General features: G+C 41.1%; 1 long non-coding RNA gene across 8 annotated transcripts in view; it reads right to left on the reverse strand.

The window, feature by feature from the left end:
* Nucleotides 1-24,727, reverse strand: part of LOC102156827 — a 309,915-nt gene that overhangs the window by 27,219 nt on the left and 257,969 nt on the right. The gene's annotated exons all lie outside the window — the stretch shown is intronic.

The raw sequence follows: 24,727 nt of genomic DNA on the forward strand, positions 1-24,727 counted from the left end.
GCAAGTTAGTAATCAAATAGCACCTGAAAGACAAACACCAGATCTCCTCAAAGGCTGTACCTACAGACAACACATGGTCTAGGGAGGAAGTATCAAGTGCAAATGATCACATTGTTTTTATTTTACACTCAGACTTTGCCATTGGGTACATACTTCAAAACAAAGCCAAGGACACCTGGGTGGCTCAGTTGGTTAAGCATCTGCCTTTGGCTCCTGTCATGATCTCAGGGCTCTGGGATTGAGTCCCACATCGGGCTCTCTGCTCAGCAGAGACCCTCTGAGGTCTCCCTCTGCCTGCCTGCTCCCCCCGCTTATGCTTTCTCTCCTTCTGTCAAATAAATAAATAACTTTTTTTTAAAGCAGCCATATCATTAGTTTTGAGGTTCTCATCCTGTTTATTTCTAATAAGTATCTGTCGTTCTTAGGCCAAGGATCCAGCTATTCCCTGAGAAGAAGCTAGCATCACTCTCCGGAGCCCCAGAGGTGGCTCTGGTTTGCTAGAGACAATCAAATCAAGCCCTGAGGGGGCAGAAAAGACAGCTCCCAGACGCACTCCTCTCCCAGGTGGTAAGGGCATAGCTATCAGCAGTGGGGAACACGGGAGCAGCCACCCGTGTGGCTGTCTTAAAGGCTTAGGAGCTTCGCACAATGGCTATCATTTAGGTAGTGCCTTGCAAAATAGAAGAAGTAGAAGGAGGAGGAGAGGAAGAAAGAAAAAAATAAGAAAAAAAGAACCACAAGCTGCAGAGAAAGAAATATCTGTAATCAGATGAGGATATTGGAAACTTGTGCCTCACAGGGGCATAAGTAATAGGTTTCTTTTTTTTTTTAAATTTATTTTTTTTATTGGAGTTCAATTTGCCAACATATAGCATATCACCCAGTGCTCATCCCGCTAAGTGCCCCCCTCAGTTTCTAATTTTAGGACAGCCTCTAGCCAAAGAATGTTTTAAATCTTGGTACTCCCATCTTCCCTTTCCTCTTCTGGGGGCTGCCCTCTCCCCAACCTCAAGAGCTATCTTGATTTCTCTTTAGAAGGAGACATGTGCCTATTCCCCACAATATTTGTTCTATTTATGAAAAACAAGAGTACAAATTATACATTCCACAAATGAGAGATATGTTTGTGTTCATGCAGTAGTCTGACACTTGCAATCTCTCTGAGATCCGGATGTGTTTCACTGGCAAAGTGAATTCATAATTTAAATCAGCAATGTTTCTTTTTCGGTCTTATGGTTCCATGAAGCAATGGTATATTTTATAAATCTTTGGTGTCAGAGACTAGATAAAATATAGCACATTGCAAATGTGTGCTCTTGGATGAATTTCAGATTCCTATTCTATAAAAAGTAGGGGCCACCACTAAATGCAGGTGATTTCTTAAAGTTTCTCCTGCCCTTGATACCTACGCCACCATTTTGTGGATTCTTGGCGAAGATTACTTGGTAAAGGATGTGAATTGTTATTGAAGAATGATAATGAGAGAAAACTAAGCTGTCGCTCAAAGTGAATAGGTACAAAGCAGCTTAGCTGAGGACAAGACTGAGCTCCAAAATAGGGGAGAAGACAGAGGAGCCCAGAAAAGAACTGCATATGCTGTAATGTTTGTTTTGTTTTTAAATTTCTTTTTATTGGAGTTCAATTTGCCACCATATAGCATAACACCCAGTGCTCATCCGCCAAGTGCCCCCCCTCAATGCCCATCACCCAGTCACCCCAACCCCCCGCCCACCTCCCCTACCACTACCCCTTGTTCTTTTCCCAGAGTCAGGTGTCTCTCATGTTTTGTCAACTGTAATGTTTTAAAAGATCAAGAAATCATATTCACTATTGACAAATCAAGTTAGAAATTTTCTGATTGGAAGAAGAGACTGAATTACTCCATGCCAAAAAAGAGAGCTTAACAGTTTCTAATGTGGAGGCGGCCTCAGAGAAAGCTCCCAACCCATTTATCTGTGGAAGGTATAATTACTTTTGATTCTACAAACTGTATCGAAATTTGAATGTATTATGTATTGTGATAAAATGTCCCTTTCCCCTTAGCCTTTTGAAAGTGAGTGCACTCAGAAGGCCCGCTAGATGCATTACAGGGACACATCAGGCTATCTGTGAGCTGCGAATGTTCCACTTTAATCTCCCAACAAGCGGATTGTGACACAGGGTCCCCACAGAGCGGAATGCACAGCACAGGAGGGTCTTTTAACTGAAGTGCACAGAGGGAAAAATTTATGAGGTTCTTATGAAGTGGTTTGTTTTAGCTCTGAATTGGAGGAAGAGAGGGAGAGAGGAATAAGGGGTAGTTTCGTGACATAAAGATCCAGTTGGGGCCTAGTGTGATTTTTATCTTTAAAACACATTTGAGGAGACTAATCTCAAAGGGTGAGACTGTCTCAGTACTGCACATAAGAAATGTAAGGCAAAAGTGGCTGGTCTGTAAACAACCCACAAAGCAAATTGCCAGTTGATATTTCCTGAACTAAAATTCTTTGAGTTACAATGGGAACAGCTTCTTAGTATATAAAGAGCGTAAGTCCTCTCTTTGGTTCCAATAGGGCTTTGTCATGACTTGTAATGAGCTGAACACTGCAATGCATGTTCTTAAAAAAAAAAAATTGACTATTACTGTGTGTGCAAAAAAATACAATGCCCGTGCACCAGGACGTTAACAAAACAGCACCTGCACAAACTAAGATCGCAACTCTATTCTCAGCTTATCTTTGCTCTTCGCTCCCTGGGATCGTTTCTGTCTCAATGGGAAAGGAGAGCCGCACGCGCAAGCATAATTCATATGTTAGACGGCAGCTACCACTTTTGTGTGAATCAGCGCTCTGTAAACAAAACAAAAATCTGAAAAATGTTTAAGTCCAAACATTCTTGGACAGATAAATAGAACAAGCTTCCCAATGACAATGGTAAGAATGGGAGGCTGTAGGGAACACAGGCTTTTAAAATTGGAATTTAGGGGAGGCACACTGAAATTAGGAGCTGTTTAAAGACCTTTAAACTGGCTATCCTCTTAAAAAGTGGCAAATTCAAACTTTATTTAAAGACATGGGATGTCTGCCTTTGGCTCAGGTCATGATCCCGGGGTCCTGGGATCGAGTCCCTCATTGGGCTCCCCTTGGGGAGCCTGCTTCTCCCTCTGCCTGTGTCTCTGCTTCTCTCTCTTTGTCTCTCATGAATAAATACATAAAACCTTAAAATAAATAAATAAAGCCATTCTTAAAAATAACTTCATTAAGAGAATTACAGAAATGGAAGTACACTAGGTAAAAGGATGGAAATCGCAATGATGATTATACTTACTCATCTTTTTTTTAATGCTAATAATTAGCAAAAGTCTCAAAATCAAATCCATCATCCATCTGTGGCAGACGAGTGACAGATCTGTTGACTAATTGAAAACAGACAACCCAGGTGAGTAATCAAAACCTCCACGGCCAACAAATACTGAATCTTCATAATTGTCTTCACTAGAAGTGCCTTGCAGTAAATCCTCCATAGCTGTTTTCTTCACCTTTTCAGCAGCCCGGGGAGGTAGGTACTGGTTATGCTTTAAAACTGTCAGATAAGCAGTCTAAGGTTTTGGATTGAGGGACCTCACTCATGTCAAACCGCCCGCTGCACCAGAGCTGGGCTGCGTGGCTGAGGACTGAGCCTCAGCACCTCCCTGCTTTCCCTACTTCTGGCCGTCGCCTATTTCTGAGTCACTGTCACCATAAAATAAAAAGGGCAGAACCACATCAAGAATGCTGTTGCTTGGCAAATGCCCAAGTAAATCATGGAAAGAGAGAGAGTTGACCAAACGAATTAAAGCTGGAAGTGAATGGTGAGCCTCCGTAATCAGAATCACTGCAATCTTGTTAGTCTGAGACTTGGTACAGAGACCTTGAGATTGGGAAGAGCCTCTAGAGAGTTTGTGACACGTGGCCATGTAGTCTGTGCTTGAACACTTCCAGGGATGGGGTGCTTACTACCTACCAGAAAGCTCCATTCCAACATTGGATAATTTGAATTTTTAGAAAGAACACCCTTAGGGATATCTGGGTGGCCCAGTGGTTGAGCATCTATCTGTCTTCGGCCACGGGCATGATCCCAGGTTCTTGGGATCCAGTCCCACATCAGGCTCCCCAGAGGGAACCTGCTTCTCCCTCTGCCTATGTCTCTGCCTCTCACGCTGTGTCTCTCATGAATAAATAAACACAATCTTTAAAAAAAGAAAAAGAAAGAAAGGACACCCTTAGATGAAGCTGAAATCAGAGTTGCTGTCACCTCAAATAATTGCTTTTACAACAAGTCATATGAAGCCTTGATCATTAAAAGGGACTACTGTTTCACTGTAAACCGTGAAAGGTAAAGTACAGCTCAAAGGGCAGCATAATTAGTTCTGTAAGTGGTGTCTCAACGTTTGGATCTGTTTCCATCAGTTGTGTCAAGGCCAGTAAACTCTGACAGCCAGCTCGTTTATAGTGCACAACCTTAACTAAAATGTACCAAAGAACCAAGGGCATTACACATTACAAAATCATTGCATTTTTTGTACCAGCTCAATCGGGGTTGTGTTGGCAAAGATGCACCCAGCACCCAACTGAACCAAAGTTCAGAACTGGGCAAGGCAGCGAGTCTGGGTATGCAGTGAGTCTGTGAATTACCACAAAGGGGGTGAGGAGCACAGGAGGGAATGAGTCATAATAATTCCCACGTAGGGTGAAGGGAGGACACAAGGACGGGCTAAAGAGTGACTGGCCCGCCAGAACGCCAGGCTTCCTTAAAGGGCAGGGTTTCTGATGGACATGGCCAGTCATGGTGCCCCACTTCCCATGCCCACACTGCACCTCTAGCCACACAGACTTAACTTCAGGGAAAATGTTTGTTCTCAAAGCAAATAGATTAGGAACACACTTTAGTCTATTCTATAGACACACAGTGCCGCTCTTAGCCAGATGCCTCCCTCCTGAGCAGTTCACTGCCCTCTGTAAACCAAATGTCAGACAGGATGGGAGAATGTAACTCCTTCATTTCTAGAAGGAAATGGAAGACTTGCTCGTATCGTCTCATATTTTATATCCATTATGCCTAAAATGAAAACTTAGCAGTGACTAAGTCTACATTGTATTCTGAGTAGAAGCTACATCAAGAGAACTCCGGGGTGTGGTTCCTTAGGGGTGCTTCACAAAGTGATGGAGCACTCTGATCCCCCCCATACCCCTACATCCCTCACCACCCCTCCTCTCTAAGAGGAGCTCCAACTAACCTCCAGAACTGATAGAGGTCTATGGCCTCACTCTGAATTTCAAAACATATTGCTGGTTGTACTTCTTAATTACAGAATCTGTGTGAGCAAGTCAACTGATTTTTGAGCAGCCATAGAAGTCTTCTGATGCCAATTTTATTCAGTTTTGAACTCAAAAGTTGTAGTCATTGTATTGAAATTGCATATTTTCTATTCTTTTTTTTTTTTTTAATTTTGATTCTAGGGTACTTGGGTGGCTCAGTGGTTGAACATCTGCCTTCGATTCAGGACGTGATCCCAGGATCGTGGGATTGAGTCTCGTGTTGGGATCCCTATAGGGAGTCTGCTTCTCCCTCTGCCTGTATCTTGGCCTCTCTCTGTGCCTCTCATGAGTATATAAATAAAATCATAAACATAAATAAATTTTGATTCCAATATTTTAAAAACTAGTGACACTCTGAGTTCCAAAATGATCCACTACCTGTCACAGGCTCTCCCAGAAGTCTGGGTGCAATTTCAAGCTTTAATGACTTCAGAAGCAAAAATGCTACAAACTGACAAAGTACACTCTTCGTAATAGTTATGGTTACCTTTACACATAGGCAGTTTGGGGAATTTTTAGATTTTTTTCAAATTTTAATTTCTTTCCAGTCTCTTTTGTGGAAATGGTACAGACTGAGGAAAAAATTAAAAATGATACCAGATTCACAAGATTACGTACTTATAAAAGGAACATAAATGATTACTGTTTCAAAAGATTATGATAAAGCAATAGATTTAACTTCTGAAGTTAATAACAGCCTCAAAGTAAGCCAAGGCTTTTGAAACACCCTGTGAACCACTGTGAAGTCACAGTATGTCTTGTGGGAATGCCGCCACTGAGATGCCGTCCTTGTATGGATGCTTCTTTACTCACTGCCCGACAGTGAACAAGTATCAAAGAGGATTCCTGCCTTTAAGACACCGTTTCCACTTTGTGAACATGTAAATTCATGGTGGAGGAGCTTGCAAAAGGGCATCTGTTTCTAGATCGAAGCCTGGAGAGCAACATTTCACCCACCGCAGTTACTGAATCTAATCACAGTGAAGATGGGAAGGCAGAGAAGAGATTTTCTTGATTGAACTTTCAAAGGCAGAGCATTCAAAGAGCCTGCTTTGAGAAACTGGGAGTTCATGCTGACTTGGTTCATTCTTTCTACTCCCTGGACTAGAAAAATACAGAAAAGTTGAGTATGGTGCTCAGATTTTAATTCTCGTTCTTCGCCTTCATTCCTGCCTGTCTTTCTCCTTTCCAGTTCCCTTAAGGGACACCGAATATCACCACCCCAGAAAAATCAAACTGAACTACGAGGACACCAACATTAGACTTTATCACTCAACCAATATAGGATAATTGAGCAGAAGTCATTTCCTGGCCTAATCACATTGACTTATTTTGTGAACAAAGAAAACAAAGAGGATGGAGTTTTATGGCCTTGTCTTTCATCAATCTGGGATAAAACTCTGAGTTGGAACAGAAGCTTCTTGCCTCTCAGTAGATACTTTGTCTATAAGACCCTGTCCATAGATGGTAACCTGGTTGAAGGTAGAGACTGCATCTATTCCTTGTTCTCCCAGGAGCCTGGAGCTGTCACACGGAACGTCACCAGCAGGTGCTGCAACTGAAGGGAATCATCAAGATAGCAAGAATGCTGACACTAAAGCAAGCTACTAAAGCATGCTCGTGCATTGCTTCCTGTCTATTCTGGGTTAAGTAAGAAGCAAGAGTGCTTTCCTAACAAAAGATGCTATACCGTGCTCTAATTTTTGATAGAACAAATTCCAGGAAAGGGTCCACGTCGCTCTGGTTTGAATTTTTAAAAGAAAAAAAATGCCAAACATAAGACAAAATGTGTCCCAACAAGAAAGACCTCTAGAAACTGGCCCCAAACCCTTAAGAGACCCAGAATAGAACAAAAAAAGATCCCGGTGGTACCAGGAATTAGAACGACTCCGTGTGAATGTTACTTTAAGTGTTCGGGTTGTTTTGTTTTGTTTTGTTCTGTTTTTGCAAAAGGCCTAGAAGATCGTCATCTGCCAACTACATGAAGGATCGCAGTGGTGGACAGGGCTATCCCCCAGTAGATTTTTTTCTCACAAATGTCTACATTTCTGGACAAAAGAATGTAATGCATTCATCTGAACAAGAAAGGCCTGATGTCTCTATCTGCCCTTGGTTCCTTTGCTTCCTTGGGATGCTTATCCAAGGAGCAACATGCGGGTAGGAGGGAGGCAACCAGAAAATTTTGGCTTTGAGGTCATGGAAACTGGTAGTTAAGAAGTTTCAAACTCTGCTCTGCCTGTGTGGAACTGCTGTGGAAAAAAAAATACTTTAAAGCAAGACACACATTTTTAGTAGATGGAATCCTAAACAGCTATTTTTATTTGTTTGGACCCTCACATCATCCTATGCCTCTCAATTCCTTTGGAAACACTGACATTTTAAATTCCCATGTTGCCTTCAAACTGCTCCAAGGAATGGCAGTCTTGCTCAATTATCTTTTGCAAGAATGGAAAGTAAAAGTAAATCTTTTTTAAAAGATTTTATTTATTTATTTATTTGTGAGAGACAGAGAGAGAGGCAGAGACATAGACAGAGAGAGAAGCAGACTCCCTGCAGGGAGCCCGATGTGGGACTCGATCCCAGGACCCTGGGATCACGCCCTGAGCCAAAGGTAGACGCTCAACCACTGAGCCACGCAGATGCTGCTATGGTAATTTTTTTTTTAAAAAGGATGGTCCCTATTCAACCTTACATAGACAGCTGGCCATTGAATGACACAGGTTTGAACTATGCAGGTCCACTTATATGTGGGTTTTTTTTACAGCCCAGCACTATAAGTGTATTTTTTCCTCCTTATGAATTTCTGAATAACATTTCCTTATTTCTAGCTGGCTTTATCGTAAGAATACAGTATGTAGGGGATCCCTGGGTGGCGCAGCGATTTAGCGCCTGCCTTTGGCCCAGGGCGTGATCCTGGAGACCCGGGATCGAATCCCACATCGGGCTCCCGGTGCATGGATCCTGCTTCTCCCTCTGCCTGTGTCTCTGTCTCTGTCTCTCTCTCTGTGACTATCATAAATAAATAAATAAAAATTTTAAAAAAAAGAATACAGTATGTAATACATATGACATAAAAAATATGTGTTCATTGACTGTTTATGTTCTAGGTAAGGCTTCCTGTCAACAGTAGGCTATTTGTAGTTAAGTTTTTGAAGAGTCAAAAATTGTAAGTGGATCCTTGACTGTCCAGGGGCCGGGGAGGTCAGTGCCACTAACCCTCAACTTGGTCAAGGGTCAATTGTACAAGACATGCTTCATTTGTCACTTCTTTATCCAACACATGGAAGCAACACCAACAATCCTCTAGGCCTCTTATAGCAATTCTCTGCTCCTCATGCTGTATTTAGAAGTTTCATAAATGGAACTTGAAGTTCCACATGAAGTGTGAATTGCCCTCAGTAAACGAGAGAAACTAGAGACTCTTCAGTTTGCAGTTTTCTCCCAGTCTTCTGTCATCAATCATGGAACTGAATGTATGTGGAGACTCCCATCATTTCATACACGGTGAAAATGAGAACTAATGTCTGATATTTGCCCAAGATCATGCAGCTGGTTCTGCAGACCCAACACACACATGGATTCCTCACACTATCTGCTCTTTCTTCTGGGCTATAAGAAAATATACGTCTATTTTCGAGACACTTTGCTAGATGCTTTAAATGTATTAAATTAATTTTCCTCATTATCTCCCTACGAGATCATTATTATTCCCTCCATTTAGATGAGAGAACTGAGGTTCAGAAAGGTTACATAACACACCCAGTGTTACAAAGCTGGCAAAACCTGGACGCAACGCAGTTCAGGCTGTCTGCAAAGCCATAATGGCTAAGCTATCACTACATCTTTAAATCTCTAAATCAAATGAAAATCTGTATATGGAAATGAAGGAAGGGGTTTCCCTGAGGACTGTGACAAGAAAAAATTGTGAAAATCAGGCTGTTTCTTGAAGTAATGGGAGAAAATATAATCTAGACAGAGAACCCCCAGCCCTGTTCTGTCAGTTGTTAATGGAGGGAATATTGGCAAAAATCAGCCCTTCTGGACCTCGGCATCCTGCTCGCTGAAGCCAGGACTCAGATCCACTCCACCTCCTTGACTCGGCTGCTGAGAGGACCCAGTGAGAAAGATAAATAGGAAAATAATTCTGAGCATTTATCAGAGAATTACCCTTTTTAAATTCTAAGCACTGTGGAAAGTGTTTCAAAACTCTGCATTCACCTTTATTAAATGGAGAAACCACTAAGTTGATAGATGAGTCAATACAAAACTAAAAAATGAACACATCTCCCACCATGCTGCTCAGGGAGAAAATCACTGAAAAGATTTACCTGCCATCTGAAAATCCTCTGCCATTTATATCATCCAAGAAGCAGTGAAAGTGAGTGAGAGTGTAGTGGGTTGAATTATGTCCACTCAGGATCTCAGAATATTTCCTTATTCGGAAATAGGATCTTTGCAGAGTATAGATCTTGAGATGAAATCATCATTGTGGATGTTCTCAGAACCAATGACTGGTGTCTTTTGAAGGAGAAGAGAAGACACAGAGACACACAGGAGAGAGGATCATGTGAGGGTAGAGATGGAGACTGGAGTGATATGGCACAAGCCTGGGATGCCAGGAACCACCAGAACCTGGAAGACACAAGGATCCTTCCCTAGGGGCTTCAGAGGGAGCATGGCCCCAATGACACCTTGATTTTGGACTTCTAACCTCCATAACGGCAAAAGATAAATGTTTTTTGTTTTAAACCACCTGATTTGTGGTTATTTGTTATAGCAGCTCTAGGAAACTAATATGGAGAGCAATGTGCCTTCCTGCCTCCTATGTCACCAAGGAGACCACCTTTCCTGCATTCCCACCTTGAGATGTATGGGGGAGCTTCGGGGGATGGCATTGGTCAGGCTGTGCCAGTTGTTTATAGTCAACCTACACTCACTAATCAGTGCTTGGCTATTAGATAGAATAAATATCTTAAATATTATCCCTGTTCACAGGTTTTATAGGGAAACAATATTCACTTACAAATATATGACTTGGTCTAGCTTCTCATCTATTATTACATGATATAATTTTGTGTTCAGAGCTTTTCATGAAAATAAACTGATGCTGGAAGGAACCAGCAACCTGGGCAGCCCAGGTGTCTCAGCTGTTTAGTGCTGCCTTCAGCCCAGGTCATAATCCTGGAGACCCGGGGTTGAGTCCCACATCGGGCTCCCTGCATGGAGCCTGCTTCTCCCTCTGCCTGTGTCTCTGCCTCTCTGCCTCTCTCTCTCTCCCTCCCTGTGTCTCTCATGAATAAATAAATAAAATCTTAAAAAAAAAAAAAAAAGAAACCAGCAACCTAGCTGGGAGAAGAATAAAAATGTTACTGATAAAAATTATACATTGAACATTTGGATATAGCTTATGGTCTCAGGGGAAGAGGTCTCAATGGATGGAAATTACTTTCACTTTTCACCTTTGCCGCAAAAAGAATGTGAAAGACAGGAAATGGGAAAGCACGGTTTTCAGTTTATAAAAGGAAAGAGGATATAAATTAAAACAAAAACCGAAAAACAATCCATTTACATATTAGAGGGATTGAGATCAGGGCGATGGTTCAAGGAATTTACAGAGGGCTCCACATAGCACAGGGAGGTCCTGAGTATTCGATGGAAGAACAAACAAAAAATAATTTTTTCACATAACTCTTATCTTATTAAAATGCTTATAGGTTACCCTGTAGTGTGTAATCTAGAGACTGAAATATTTCGTAAATTAGAAAACATTTACTAGCATATAGGGGTGTTGGCATGGAGATTTTTTAGGTAGGGGTCAGCTCCAGACATCTTCTGGATCTTCTTCCCTCTGGTTCCGATTCCTCCCATGTCACCATTATTTTAACATCTAGAGACACAAAAAGGCTACAGAACCATGAGGGGCTCTTGAGAAGAACAATAAAGCTTAGCTGTAATAAAATCATAATGTTTAACACTCTTCACCTCGCTGATCTTGCAAATACAACTTAAGGCCCCACCTCACAAATGTCATACCCAGCAATAATGCAGGCAAAAGAAATGGACACAGGTGTTCCCCATAAAGGCCTGGGCCCTTAGGGCACCACCTGTGTCCACATAAATCCAACGCAAACAGTATCCAGCTAAGTCCTGAGCGAGGTTATAGGATTCATCACATTCTGCTGCCAAGGCAAGAAAACAAGGACAGGTAATTTGGCCCTTTTAAGCATTAGAGACATGCTGCCAAATACAGGAAAGGGGACAAAATTCTCTTCCCTCCTGAAATTCTTCAGGAGAAAAAAATGAGGCGTCTTGGCCAATACAAAATGAAACCTCCAAAGGTGCATTGAAAATATCAAACAGCTCCGAGTTCAACTGACTCTACTTCACTACTTGGCTAATTTGCCAGAATAGGCCAAATTATACATGCCAGGAATTGAGCACACCACCAGCTCCAGAAACAGCACAGAAAGTGCTGGCTGAGAGTCATGTATTTCAGAGGACCCTTGGATCATCAGGGTCCACGGTAGTATCTCCCTTCCTTGGGCAACAGATCTAGGAGAAGTGACAGATCCAGTGCACCTCAGATTGCTAAATTCAGTAAGGGGCCCCCACATGGAACCGTGGCAAAACCTCCTCTTTTCTGATCACAGCTTAGAGCCTGAAATGGCAAAGCGCACGAATGTCTAAGAGTAGAGGAGACATTTAGGGAAGATGTGCTAATGGATCCACAGAGTGAATGGTGTCTAATCTTCTCCAACAAACTTCTCAGCATCCACAGAAACTATTCCCTCTCCCAAAGCAGACACATGCTATAAAAAATTCAATATTCCACACTCTGGAAAGTCACATTTATTCGCCTAGCTTCCTTAGAGATTTTTGCCTTCACTGAGCGAAGGTGTAAACTTTTTCTATCTCGGGCTGCCTGCTGAGTGGTTGCCTTGATGCTACAAATCTTGAGAACCTAAAAGGGGGATAATTTCTTTAATCTACAGAGAATGCACAGCAAACCTAGACATGTCGAGAGAGGCATTTGGAAAAACATGCAAAGAGCCAGAACACTCAGTCTTGGGTTGTTAGGCTCTGACTCCTCTGGGTTACAGTTATGATTTTCCAGAGGCGATGTTCCCTAGGAAATATGTCAGGTCCTTGCTATTTTTGCAGGGTGGATTTTATGGACACAATGCTGGACCCCACACCTGGGCCTCATCAAGTCCATTGTTAGCGATGGTCTGTGAATGCTTTGTGGTCTTGGGGCATGTGAAGGTGGACTTCTAGTCACATTCTCCTTGTACACTTCACACCCTCAGCTCAAGGTTATCCGTGTGTGGGAAATTCCTGGGGCCTTCCTGCCAAGTGCCATGTGACAAAATAAGACCTGGTGCTGCAAAATAAGAAAAGAATGTCCAAACTCTAGATGCCTTTCAGAAACTGTTACCATGGCTCAGATCTGTCCCTGTATACAATATTTACACATTTGTATAAATGTAAACATTTATGCATGTTCTGTTCACTAAATTCTTCGTTCATTAAATGTTTCACTCAGGAATATTTTATTCATTTAGATACAGGAGAAGACAAATGTCTTGGTTCACCATATTTTCTTAAAATATGAATAGTCACCATTTTGGTAGGCTTCTGCAGAATTCCTGCAGAACAGACTTAATAGTTCAAATATCTATTTTTGTTTTCCACCCTATTTTCAGGCATTTCTTTCCTGTAACCGGGATGACGTCTCAGAAAACAACCAGGTCAATGGCTTTCAAAAGTTTTGTCTTCAAGACCAGATTTCCAGCAGCCTTTAAAAAAGCCAAAAGGACACTTGGATAGTGATTTCCAGAGCACATAAAAGTTATCCTGTAAAATGTGAACGGATGAAAAAAAAAACTAAAGAAAACATGCTTGCTAAAACGATCACTGAATATTGCAGAAATTAAATGTGCGAGAAATTCAAAGCACTTAATACAATCAAGAGGCCGTGTGGTTTGCCCACCCCACTCCCGCGGACTAAATGGCTAACCCCACTCCTGCTTTGCAAACCTGATTTCTTGCCCAGAATGCTGCTCATAATTGGCTCCTGGGCTGGCATGCCCATTGAGAGGTATGAAATAGCTCTTGTTGATATTTTGATGCCGAAAAGGGTCTGTCAGATTTTTCTTGCCTGTAACCACTCACTTTCTCTTTCCCTCTTGTCACATTTCCCCCCTCTCCTGCTCATTTTACCCACATTAAAGCTGTAAGTAAATAAATGACAGGCTGTGGCCTATCATCAGGTGACAGATCATCCTGCATTGGCTCTGAAGAACGGAGACGTTGTCATCTGTCTGGTCTCCCTCACATCCCCTGTCAGCCTCGCCGCGTCCGGGTGGCATGTCACAGTCATCGGAGCAAGATGAATACAGCAGTGTGAACATCAGCTTGGGAGCGAGTCAATCAAACATGTGACTCTTAGCTGCACAGAAGCCCTTCTGCTGCTGGAAAGGAAAAGCACTCAGAGAGAAAGAAATGCCTTTTAGTGGCCTGCTTCTGCCTCTGGTAGTTATTACTTAATTGAATTTAACAGTCTTTTTTTTTTAAGTTGAGGGGGAAACATCCTATTTTCCCCTATGGAGAGTGGGGGTGGGGGGCGGGCACAATACAAATCTCTATGCAGAGATAATTTGCCTAACCGTCCAAAGAAGAGGCATGTCAACGTCATGGCCCTCAAGGGCTCTCACAGAGTTTTCTACCCTCATCCAAGATCAAAGTAGGGAAGTAAGGATTGAGGGCATGAGTGAGGAAGCATCTCATTGGTGACACTAAAGTGGCATTTGGGGGCATTGTTTTGAGGGCTGTTCCAAAACAAATAATGAACCATGTATTAAAACAAAGTCATAAAAACGTCAGGAGGAATGCCAGAATAATAATGACTTCCCAGTGTGAGAGGACATTACAAGAAGGATAATGAAAATTCTTCCCAGATGAAAACGGCCACTCTAACCATCCCCGTGGATTTTCCTTTTCCTTCCTGTTATGGTTTAAGAAGCTTTCTTGTGCTGCCATTTTTGGAAGGCTCTTTCAGGGCACATGAGAAAAGAAGAACATGATGGGGAGTTCCTTTTTCCATTGAAGTAAGTCACTGTCAGCCCGCCATGGAGGTTGAGCTGGAAGTAGAAGGACTAGTGGAATGACAGCCACTTTCTGCTGACTTCCTGGACATGAGTACCTCACTGTCATATTGAGAGCAGCCACTATTTGAGGCCATTTAGTCAAGCATTGATAGTATATGAAAGCTCGATAGTCTTGTTTACCTAAAGCATTTACGAGACTTTTCCACAATATAAAGCATTGAAGCAATAGTGTCAAAAACTCTGGAATTATCCCAAATCCTTAGCCATTCTGAGGGAAGGGACTGTGCAGAGACTATCCATCGTCTCAGATTAAAAGCCACTGAACACACACACACACACACACACACACACAAGCCACTGAACACCGAAAGCTGATATGCCTACATTCTTTGATCAACCATTGAAGACTACAAATTCTGGTCCTAGCCCAACTTTTCAGCCATACTTCTTTATCTTTTGTTACTCAGGGGAGTAAATAAACTTCGGACTAAATGTGTCTCCTCCCAACCCCCCACCTCATAATGTGTGTGTTGAAGTTTGAACCTTCAATGACATGATATTTGGAGATGGGGCCTTTGGGAGGTGATCAGGTCATGAGGGTAGAGCCCTCATGAACAGGATTAGTGCCCTATGAAAGAGACCCCAGAAAGCTCTCTTGTCCCTTCCACTAGGTGAGGACACTGGGAGCTGCCAGCTAGGAACCCAGGAGGGGCCTTTCACCAGCTACTGAATCTGCTGTGGGCGCATTGATCCTGGACCTCCCAGCCTCCAGAAAGGTGACAAATAAAAGTCTGTTGTTTGTCAGTCACTCAGCTTTTGGTATTCTTGTTATAGCAGCTGGAATGGACCAGGACATCCCCTTTTACCCTAGGTTCTTCAGGCAAAACATCATACCCATTATACTCTATCCCTAGTGGCCCAGACTTTCCTATGCCTTGGCTACTGTCTACATTATTCCACCCCTGGGATATAGCTCAGCCTTCTACAGATCTGTTAAAAATATGCACATGCATTGACTTAAAAATTCCACCTCTAGACATTTATCATCAAGGAAATGAATTCATTTTAAGGATTTTATTTCAGCATAAAACATAACAGAAAAGAAAAAGACAACAACCCCAAATTACCAACATTATAGGATTAGTTGAATAAATCATCATACATCTATCTACAAGATAGTATTCAGGCAACAAAAAAAACGATGCCACAGTAAATGAATGAAATCCATGTATGTTTGCTGAAAAAAAAATTAAGTCATAAACCATCCAATACAAGTTGGTTCTGTTTTCGTAAAACTAAACATATCCAATTATGTATGTATCTTTTTAATTATACCTATGTTTATATCTATACTCATATTTATATTAAGGGAGAGTCTGGAAATACACACCTATCTATACATGTGGGTTATCTGTGGATCAGGGAGCTATTCTGTGTGTGAATGTATGTATTATATAAACTTGCAAAAGTACACATTAGGGCACCTGGGTGGCTCAGGTTAAGCATCTGCCTTCGGCTCAGGTCATGATCCCAGGGCTTGGGATCCAGCCCCACATTGGGCTCCCTGCTCATCAGGGAGCCTGTTTCTCCCTCTTCCTCTGCTTGTTACTCCCCCAACTTGTGCTCTCTCTCCCTGCCAAATAATAAAAAATCTTTTTTTAAAAAGTATGCTTGGGGGATGCCTGTGTGGCTCAGTGGTTGAGCATCTGCCTTTAGCTTAAGTCGTGATACTGGAGTCCTGGGATCGAGTTTCCCAACAGGTTTTCTGCTTCTCCCCCTGCCTGTGTCTCTGCCTCTCTCTGTGTGTCTCTCATGAATAAATAAATAAATAAAATCTTTTTTAAAAAGTACACATGGATTGTCTTTGTATTAAAATAACTTCAATGTGAATCATTTTTCAAACTCCAGCTCAAATGTTCTTTCTACCATCTAATGCTTTCCCAGAAACTTCATCAGTAAATTCTTCCTTTTCTCAATTCTATCTATATCTATTTTACGCCATTTAAATTTCAGCCTACTTTAAAGACATTTGTGTATTATTAGACTATAAAGTACATTGGGAACAGGATTCTTTTCTAATTTATCCTTGCATGTAAACTTGTAGCAAATGTTTAACAAATGTCTGTTGTATGAATCAATATGGTTTGCTAAATCAGTAATTCAAAATTTGGCTGCACATTAGAACCACTTGGAATGTACCTTTTAAAGGTACAGAGCCCTGAGTCCATCCATACTGTGCTCAATGTAGCCAGCCTTGCTTTGTAGGTCACAAGTGAGGAATTGCAGTCCTAAGGCTACTTCTAGACTATTCCTTAATCTAATTAGCATTTCTTCTTCATGCAGGCATGCTTATACTACCTGTCTGCATAGTTGGGCTTTGGATTGTTAATGCCCTGAATTAATTCCTGCCCTTGCAAAAAGCATATAAACAATCATTAACTGATCAGACTTGATAATCAAGTTGCCTGGAACACTGTAAATGTTTAATAAATGTTTGCTGAAGAATGCTTATATTCTCCTATCATGTTCCTAACCTCAGAATGTGTAGATTACCTAACTCCTGACTTGTGCGGGGTGTTCTCTGTCTAATTGCCTTGACTTGGCCCTTTCTGTCTCCTTGATACTCATCTAATTGTCTTCTTGAGAGCTGATTCACCTCTTAGCCTTATCATAATATTTTTGTAAGTGCAGACTTCTCAGCCAGCCTGGCACAGGAAAATGAGACAAATGTGCACAAGAGGGATGCTTTGAGTATAGGATGAGAGGTTCTTGGGTGGGGAATGGGATCCTTAGGGTCAATCCAGGATCTCAGAGGTGAGTTAGGGGCAGGTAATGAAAATCATCATCTGGCAGTAGGAAAATGGGAGGAGAAGGAAACCCAAACAAGGCTATTCCAACAGCATGAATTTAGGGAGAAAGCTGCACATAGGCATGTGGAAATTCCATTAGGGAGATTAAAGCAGAGAGGTCGTTCAAAGAATAGTGCCAGATGCCTTCTGTTCCCCATACAGGCACAGCTGAGTGCTCATCACTGTCACCTGTTGTCACGGCTGCTTATCAGCTTTGTCCTTTACCCGCCGTTTCTCCTGACCTCACACTTGTCCAGTCCTAAATCCCAGCCTCCCCTCGGCCTTCTGTCACTACTCATCAAGGTCCAGTCCCAGGAGGGACTGTGGTGTGTCTTGCCCAGACACATGATTATCAGGGGAGAGGGTAGGGACGGGAAGAGAGTATAGCATATGCTACGGAACATGAATTGCCGCTGAGACTATTGCATTGCTATAGACCACCCTTGCCTTGTATAATCATTATATTTAAACAACGCAGCACATGAAATATCATCGATCACAATATTGCCATCTGCAAATCCCTCCTCACAGAGGTCAAAGTTCCCTTCCTGGGTACTCATGAATTATGTGTTTTAAAAGCCCATTAGCCCATGTTGAGCAATACTGCCTGAAGTTTTCTATTTGAAACCAGTATCAATGGGAAAAATAAGTTCCAGTCTATTCAGTGGCAATGAAGGGAATAATTTGGTAATTAGAATGTGTGAATATGTGCTATATTATCACTAGCATTTTTTTTTTTACTTTCCAGAAATCCCCCATTTTTAACTGAAATGAGAAACCCATCACAGACTTTGTAAATCACATCAGAACACTTTTGAAGACATTTATTTCTTCATGGAAAAAAATTGAGCCTTATCATATGATATAAGTATTTAAAAATAAAGTGTAATAACTTTTATGGAAATGAAGTCATTTGATATTTGGAGAGCCTCTGTCTCGCAAGCAGGTTATCTGGGGAATAACAGGTGTAGACCACCATCCTTGATCCTTTTTCTTTAGCATGCTTATTTGTAATTGATAGGATGTGAGTCTCTCCCCCAAAGAATCAATATATTTACATTATCCTTTGATGCCTTCTTACTCCAGACTTCCCTTTCTTTCTTATCAAGCATCTGCTCTGTGCTGCCTTTCCCCCCCCCCCCCATCCAGGTCTCAGGTTGGTTTCCATGGTCCCCATGGGGATTTACCTGTGATCACTGTCTTCATAGTAAACATACTGACTCTTTGTTTTCTTTTTCATGGATTGTAATTTTATAAAAGCTGTCTTGAATTTTCTCAAATTTGTCTAGCATCCTCCTTTCTTCCCTCATCAAGGTAGAAAATACAAAAAAATCCATGGAAACCACATTCACAATGATTATAAACTTATAATTCTCCTCAGGAAAGTGTCATTTCAGCTTCTTTTGCTTGTATGGTTTGGGCCAAGTGCAGAGTGAATATGTGCACACTGAGGCAATGTGTATGTGTGTGTTTGTGTGTGTGTGTGTGTGTGTGTGTTAGAGAGAGAGAGAGTTCCCTGCTTTATACAGACCTATTATACAAAAATCCAACCACTCAGTACAGATATTTGGAAATATCTTTTAAAAAAAATATTTCATGTATTTACTCATGAGAGACACAGAGAGAGAGTGGCAGAGACATAGGCAGAGAGAGAAGCAGGCTCCCTATGGGGGGCCCAGAGTGGGACTCCATCCCAGAACCCTGGGATCCTGCCCTGAGTCGAAGGCAGACGCTCAACCACTGAGCCACCTGAGTCCTGATATTTGGGAATATCTAACAACTCAACAAGAATTCCTACTCTTAAATCCTTTATAATAACATTAAATCACCTACAATAACATTAAAATAACATATCATTTAAAACAAATTTTATAAGAACTATCTCAATGCCATAAATCTAGGCACGACTTTCCAGATCTAGGGATCACCTTCACTTTCAAACCATGCTTTCATCTAATTTCGTACAAAACCATGAAAAAAATTAATTCCACTGGGAATTACACAGTCTTATAAAGATTCAAAAACGTCTGTTCCGGATAAGTACTTTAGCTCTAATCTGCCATAGTGTTCTTCTACTTGCATTCTAGTGTAAAGATATGAAAGGTTACTCTGAGATTTAATAGTTAAGAGAAAAACGAAAATTTTAAGGAATGTTCCTAAGGAGTAGCATATGTATCTCTTCTGATAAACTGCATAATGAATTTTCCACATTGTTGGAGTTATTTAGGCCAAAATTAATTAACTGAAATTTTCAAATTGGATCGTAACAAGTGTGGATGCTACTTTTCTGTGTTGGCGTGCAAACCTGAGTCTGCATCTGTTTCCATTCAAACATCCCATCAAGGAGCACTTTATGTTGGCTCACCCCATAAGGAATTCAGAAGATGAAACAGCAAAAAAAGATAAGAGGGTTCATCAAGTGATTAGAGTCACTGGAATTGAGAATTTTTCATGGTGAAAGATTTCATGGAGAAAATGAGACTTTAGGGATGTTTAGATATGTCATTTCTAACTTTGGGAGAGGGTGAGATGAAATCCAGGGGGATTCTTAAATATCAGTGTGGGCAGCCAAGATTCTTACTTACACATAGCCCCCCAAAGCCTCCTGGGAGTAGTGATGACCATGACTTTGTGACTAATCACTGCATCTGAGATGACCCAGAAGAAACCTGCCAACATCAAGAAGGAAGACAAAGAGTTGCTCAGCTTCTGTTTGGGTGGGCAACTTGCATCACATTAGGAACAACTCATGTATGCACAACCTAAAAGGAGAGTGCTTTTGAATTTGACCCAAGATACCTTCACGCAAGTGAATCTGCCCACCGTGGCAATCTATCTGTGCTTTCACACTCTTGTTTTTGTTTTTTTTTTTTTTAATTTATTTTTTATTGGTGTTCAATTTACTAACATACAGAATAACCCCCAGTGCACAGGTAGGAGAGAGCTCTGCTCTACCCTGGCAGCACAGGATAGGAACAGCATGTGCTGAGGGGGATACATACTCATGGCTCCTGAAACAAGATGCAGAAGACTAGAAATGGAACCAAAGATCTCAAACATCACCAACCCATGACTAAATTTATCCGCAGATCTCAGTGCCTATGAGCTTTCCTTTCCTTAAGGAAGGCGATATTTAATGATATATATATATATAATTAAATATATATATCATTAAATATATATTTAATATATATCATTAAATATATATATATATATTTCCTAATGTGTTTCTAGGGATCCCCTAGGGGTCTGTGAGTCATGCATCAGACTTCTGTGCATAGCTCTGGCGGGCCAGGTCAGGGCCCTGCTGCTGCTGCCTTGGGCTACAGGAGTCTCCCAAGAAGGCTGGGCTGCACCAGGATGCTTCCCTCACTGTCTGAAGTACCATCAGCATGTTTGGGTAGGTGAGAAGAAGCTAGACGGTTATCACCACTGTAGCTGATGAACCTCACTCCAAAAGCTCCAAGGTTGTGATGAGTCAGACATCACCGCAACTTAGCATTAGGGAATGAGAGAGAGCTGTCTCTTTGCTTTTGTAAAATAAGGTGTGTTTCTTCTATTATAATTAGTAAGGGGCCTAGAAAATGTTGCTGTAGCCGCAAAGCATTACAGAAAGCTTAGTTACACAGTAATTTTGTCTCTGGGGTGCAAAATGCTCTCAGAATGGCTGAGCCAGAAAAATTATATTTGTCAATCACCATACTGTACCTAGAACCACCACTCTCCTCCAATGGGAATATATACTGAATAAATTCAGTAGACGGTACTCACAAATAGTGCTCAATATTTCTCATAAGTCAGCAAAAACTGACCTAGCATAATATGGGAATTTTTTTTTAATTTTTATTTATTTATGATAGTCACAGAGAGAGAGAGAGAGAGAGAGAGGCAGAGACACAGGCAGAGGGAGAAGCAGGCTCCATGCACCGGGAGCCCGATGTGGGATTCGATCCCGGGTCTCCAGGATCGCACCCTAGGCCAAAGGCAGGCATCAAACCGCTGCGCCACCCAGGGATCCCAATATGGGAAATTTTTATTTGTTGCATATTTACATTGAAAACATATTTATTTTCTAGTTTAAAATTGATGGAAAATACATTCAAACAGGGTGTCTCCTTTTTTGCTTGATGAATTAGAACTTAGAAAAAATATCTTCTTTCCTCATCTTTTAAAAACTGGTGATTCTGTAAAATTGTAGTATATGAAAGAGACATGTCCAACCTTGAGAAATCATGTTTCTTTATGTAGGAGGCCCCTAGAAGAAGAGATGTCTTGGAGCATGTAATACAGTCTACTCAGAATCACCCACATGAAAATTTGGCCTGGAAGTATTTATTTCACTATAGTTTTTGATATTTTGAGCGCCATCCATCAATGAGGAAGCACGATATACAAGGTTGAAAGCTAAAAGATTTCAGGCAATGTATTCTTTAAAAGCTATTAAAAATATTATACAACCTTAACCATATTTCTTTCTAAGATAAATCTTTGCAAGACATTCTTTTTTGGTATACAGATAATAATACAGGGTAGAGAGGTAACTTTCCTATAGAATTTCTCTGTTCTCTCTGTTAAATACTCATGAGTTTACAATAAGTCAACTTGGATAAGCTGGAACTTCATTTCCTAGAATGCCCTTCCTGTGTGGTTCTGAGTTAAAGCCCAGGGAGGAACGCCCATGTGATCTGGAAGCACAAGTGAAGCAGCATCACTACTCTCTGAATGAAGGTTGTCATGATTAGAAGGGAGGACAGAAGATGCAGAGATGCCAGCAGGTACCAGGTTATCCTCACTCTCCTCCACGCTGCTTCTAGCAACTCTTTACAAACTGACCCTACTGTTGACCAAATTGGTGGCAGTGAATCCACAGAGGCAGCCTCTACATAGAGGCCCAGCTCCCCAAAGCCTCCAAGATCTTCCCCTTCACCATCCACTGTGCTTGGCTTCTGACTTACTGAACCTCTGACTACCCCCCACCACCCTGATCCCTAGCACCAGCCCAGCTCCCAACACACCACGCTGTGGAAGCCTTAATTCCTGTAATGAATCCCTTATCCCATAACTCACAGTGGTTCTGCTCCCCCGACAGATCCAAGTAAGTAAATGCATAGACATCCCAAGTGACAAAGGAAACATAAAAAATGATTATCCAGCATTTTTTGGTAAATGACTTCCTTGTGGGGACATCAAATGAGAACACAAAGTATCTGTCGTTAATCAGTTCTGTTTTTAAGATCCTACACTGTTGCTCTGTAAATCCTTTCCTTAATATGAGAGAAGGCTCGGGAAGGAACCATACGTGTATGGACAGGCTGTCTAAAATGCATACGAGTTATCAGGTTTCTCATGGACCATTCCCTCCGAGGCAGGAGAAAACGTTTCTGCCATCAGGGAACTAGGCCTATTTTGGTGTAGCTTTCTCCCAGTCAGCCAGTTTCTCCCTAGATTTAATAAACAGCTTTCAAAAGGGGTATAAAAGTGTCTGCTCAAAAGCTTGCAGTCTGTTATTTGTGGAAGTGCTTGTGGATTCACAGACCTGTTTCCAGAGAAGTGGATTATCATCTTGTGATAACTCATTGCCCAACACTGAGCAATACAGTTCTGTGGGCAAACAAAAAAGCCATTCTGTTTTGGTGACAAAAGATGAAGCTAGTTATTAGCAATTCGATACAAAAGAAGCAAAGAGGGCTGGAAATGAGGAGTCAAGCCAAGTTCGGCATCTATTATTTGCAAAAATCCTTCTAGTAATGACAACCACCCAAATCATAGAAAAATCCTATTCACAGAACCCATTTTCTTGCTTCCCAGTCAAAAGTAAAGATGATAGATTAACTTCCAGTGACTGTCAAAATTAAAATCAAATCAATTTTAATGAAAGAAAATAGACTATTTCTGTTTGTTGGTTCCAGAGAAAATGTGTGATGATGAATTTCTGAAGTCTTTAATTTATCATTTCACCTTAAAAAGAATCTGCTTTTGCAAACAAGACTTCTCTAAAGCATTGACATCCATTTAAAAAATAAAATGTATCTGCTTGAATGTTGAGCGCTATTTTCTGAACTCGTCCACTGGGTTTTTTCCCAGAGATATTTTTTCTATATTATCTCATAGCTGCAGGCTTCATCAAAGGTCATCAAATCCACTGATTTTTGTCAAATATCCCCATGTTATTTCATCTGATAAATTATAATTTGTGATTGGCCTTTTGAAATTTCAAAGGATGGCAAACAGTAGATATATTTTTCAAAATAAAGAACCATTGCAAATAAATACTATACTTCAGGTCTCAAACACATAAACATCAAAGGGAAAATATTAGAGTGTTCATAATTCAGATGACTTAATTTTATTTAACAAATTTACTGGGGTTTGTCTTGTTTTGTTTTCCAAATGAACATGTGATCCAATTCTTCATAAATGCTAATGCAACAGGAACAAAGGAGCACATGTGACAACTTCCATCTGAAGTTAATGTTTGCAACGTGAATTTATCTCATACAACAGGGATCACACACTATCCCCAAAACTTGGTAGGCCAAAGCCAATCGTGACCACTAGCCTGATGTGTTATTTTAGTCTTCCTTTAAACAGTACTTACACTTAATTATATGACACTACCATGGTCTTTAAGAACTCTGAAGGCCATGAATACATAATGCATTTTTCTGTTCTTTGAAATATGGAGGGAGACGCCTGGGTGGCTCAGTTGTTGCACATCTGCCTTCGGCTCAGGTCATGATCCCAGGGTCCTGGGATTGAGTCCCGCATTGGGCTCCCCTTGGGGAGCCTGCTTCTCCCTCTGCCTATGTCTCTGCCTCTCTCTGTATGTCTCTCATGAATACATAAAAACAATTTTTTTAAAAAAAGAAAGAAGAAACAAAGAAAGAAAGAAAGAAAGAAAGAAAGAAAGAAAGAAAGAAGAAAGAAAGAAAGAAGAAAGAAAGAAAGAAAGAAAGAAAGAAAGAAAGAAAGAAAACAACAGGACCAGTTAGCATCAAACGGAGTAATCCTTCTGTTAGCCAGGCCTTATCACAGCTGATCTGAACCCTAAACAGCATTTCATTAATTAGATGTCATTACACTGTTAAGATCCATGCCACTCTGGGGCAAGTCATCTAATATCTTTACACTTTCATGGTGTATGAGTGACTAGCATGGCTCTTGTTACATGCTGGGCAGTCAAGATATGATTAGCTAAAAGAATGGATCAGCAAGAGGAAGCAACTAATATAACCTATTCTAACACGCTACCTTGCACTGAATCATCTCAATGTGTTCCGTTTTTAAAAGAGTTTGCCCCACGCTTTTTGATCACTGCATTCTGTATCTTGCTACTCTCTTTCTCTGAAGCTTCAGAACACCTCTGTGGCTCCTATTTTTTGGGAACGCATTGCTGACATGAAAGATGGACCAAAAGGCTCACTTCAAAGTGTGT

The sequence above is a fragment of the Canis lupus genome, chromosome 35 (genome assembly GCF_011100685.1).
Source record: "Canis lupus familiaris isolate Mischka breed German Shepherd chromosome 35, alternate assembly UU_Cfam_GSD_1.0, whole genome shotgun sequence".
Lineage (NCBI taxonomy): Eukaryota > Metazoa > Chordata > Mammalia > Carnivora > Canidae > Canis > Canis lupus.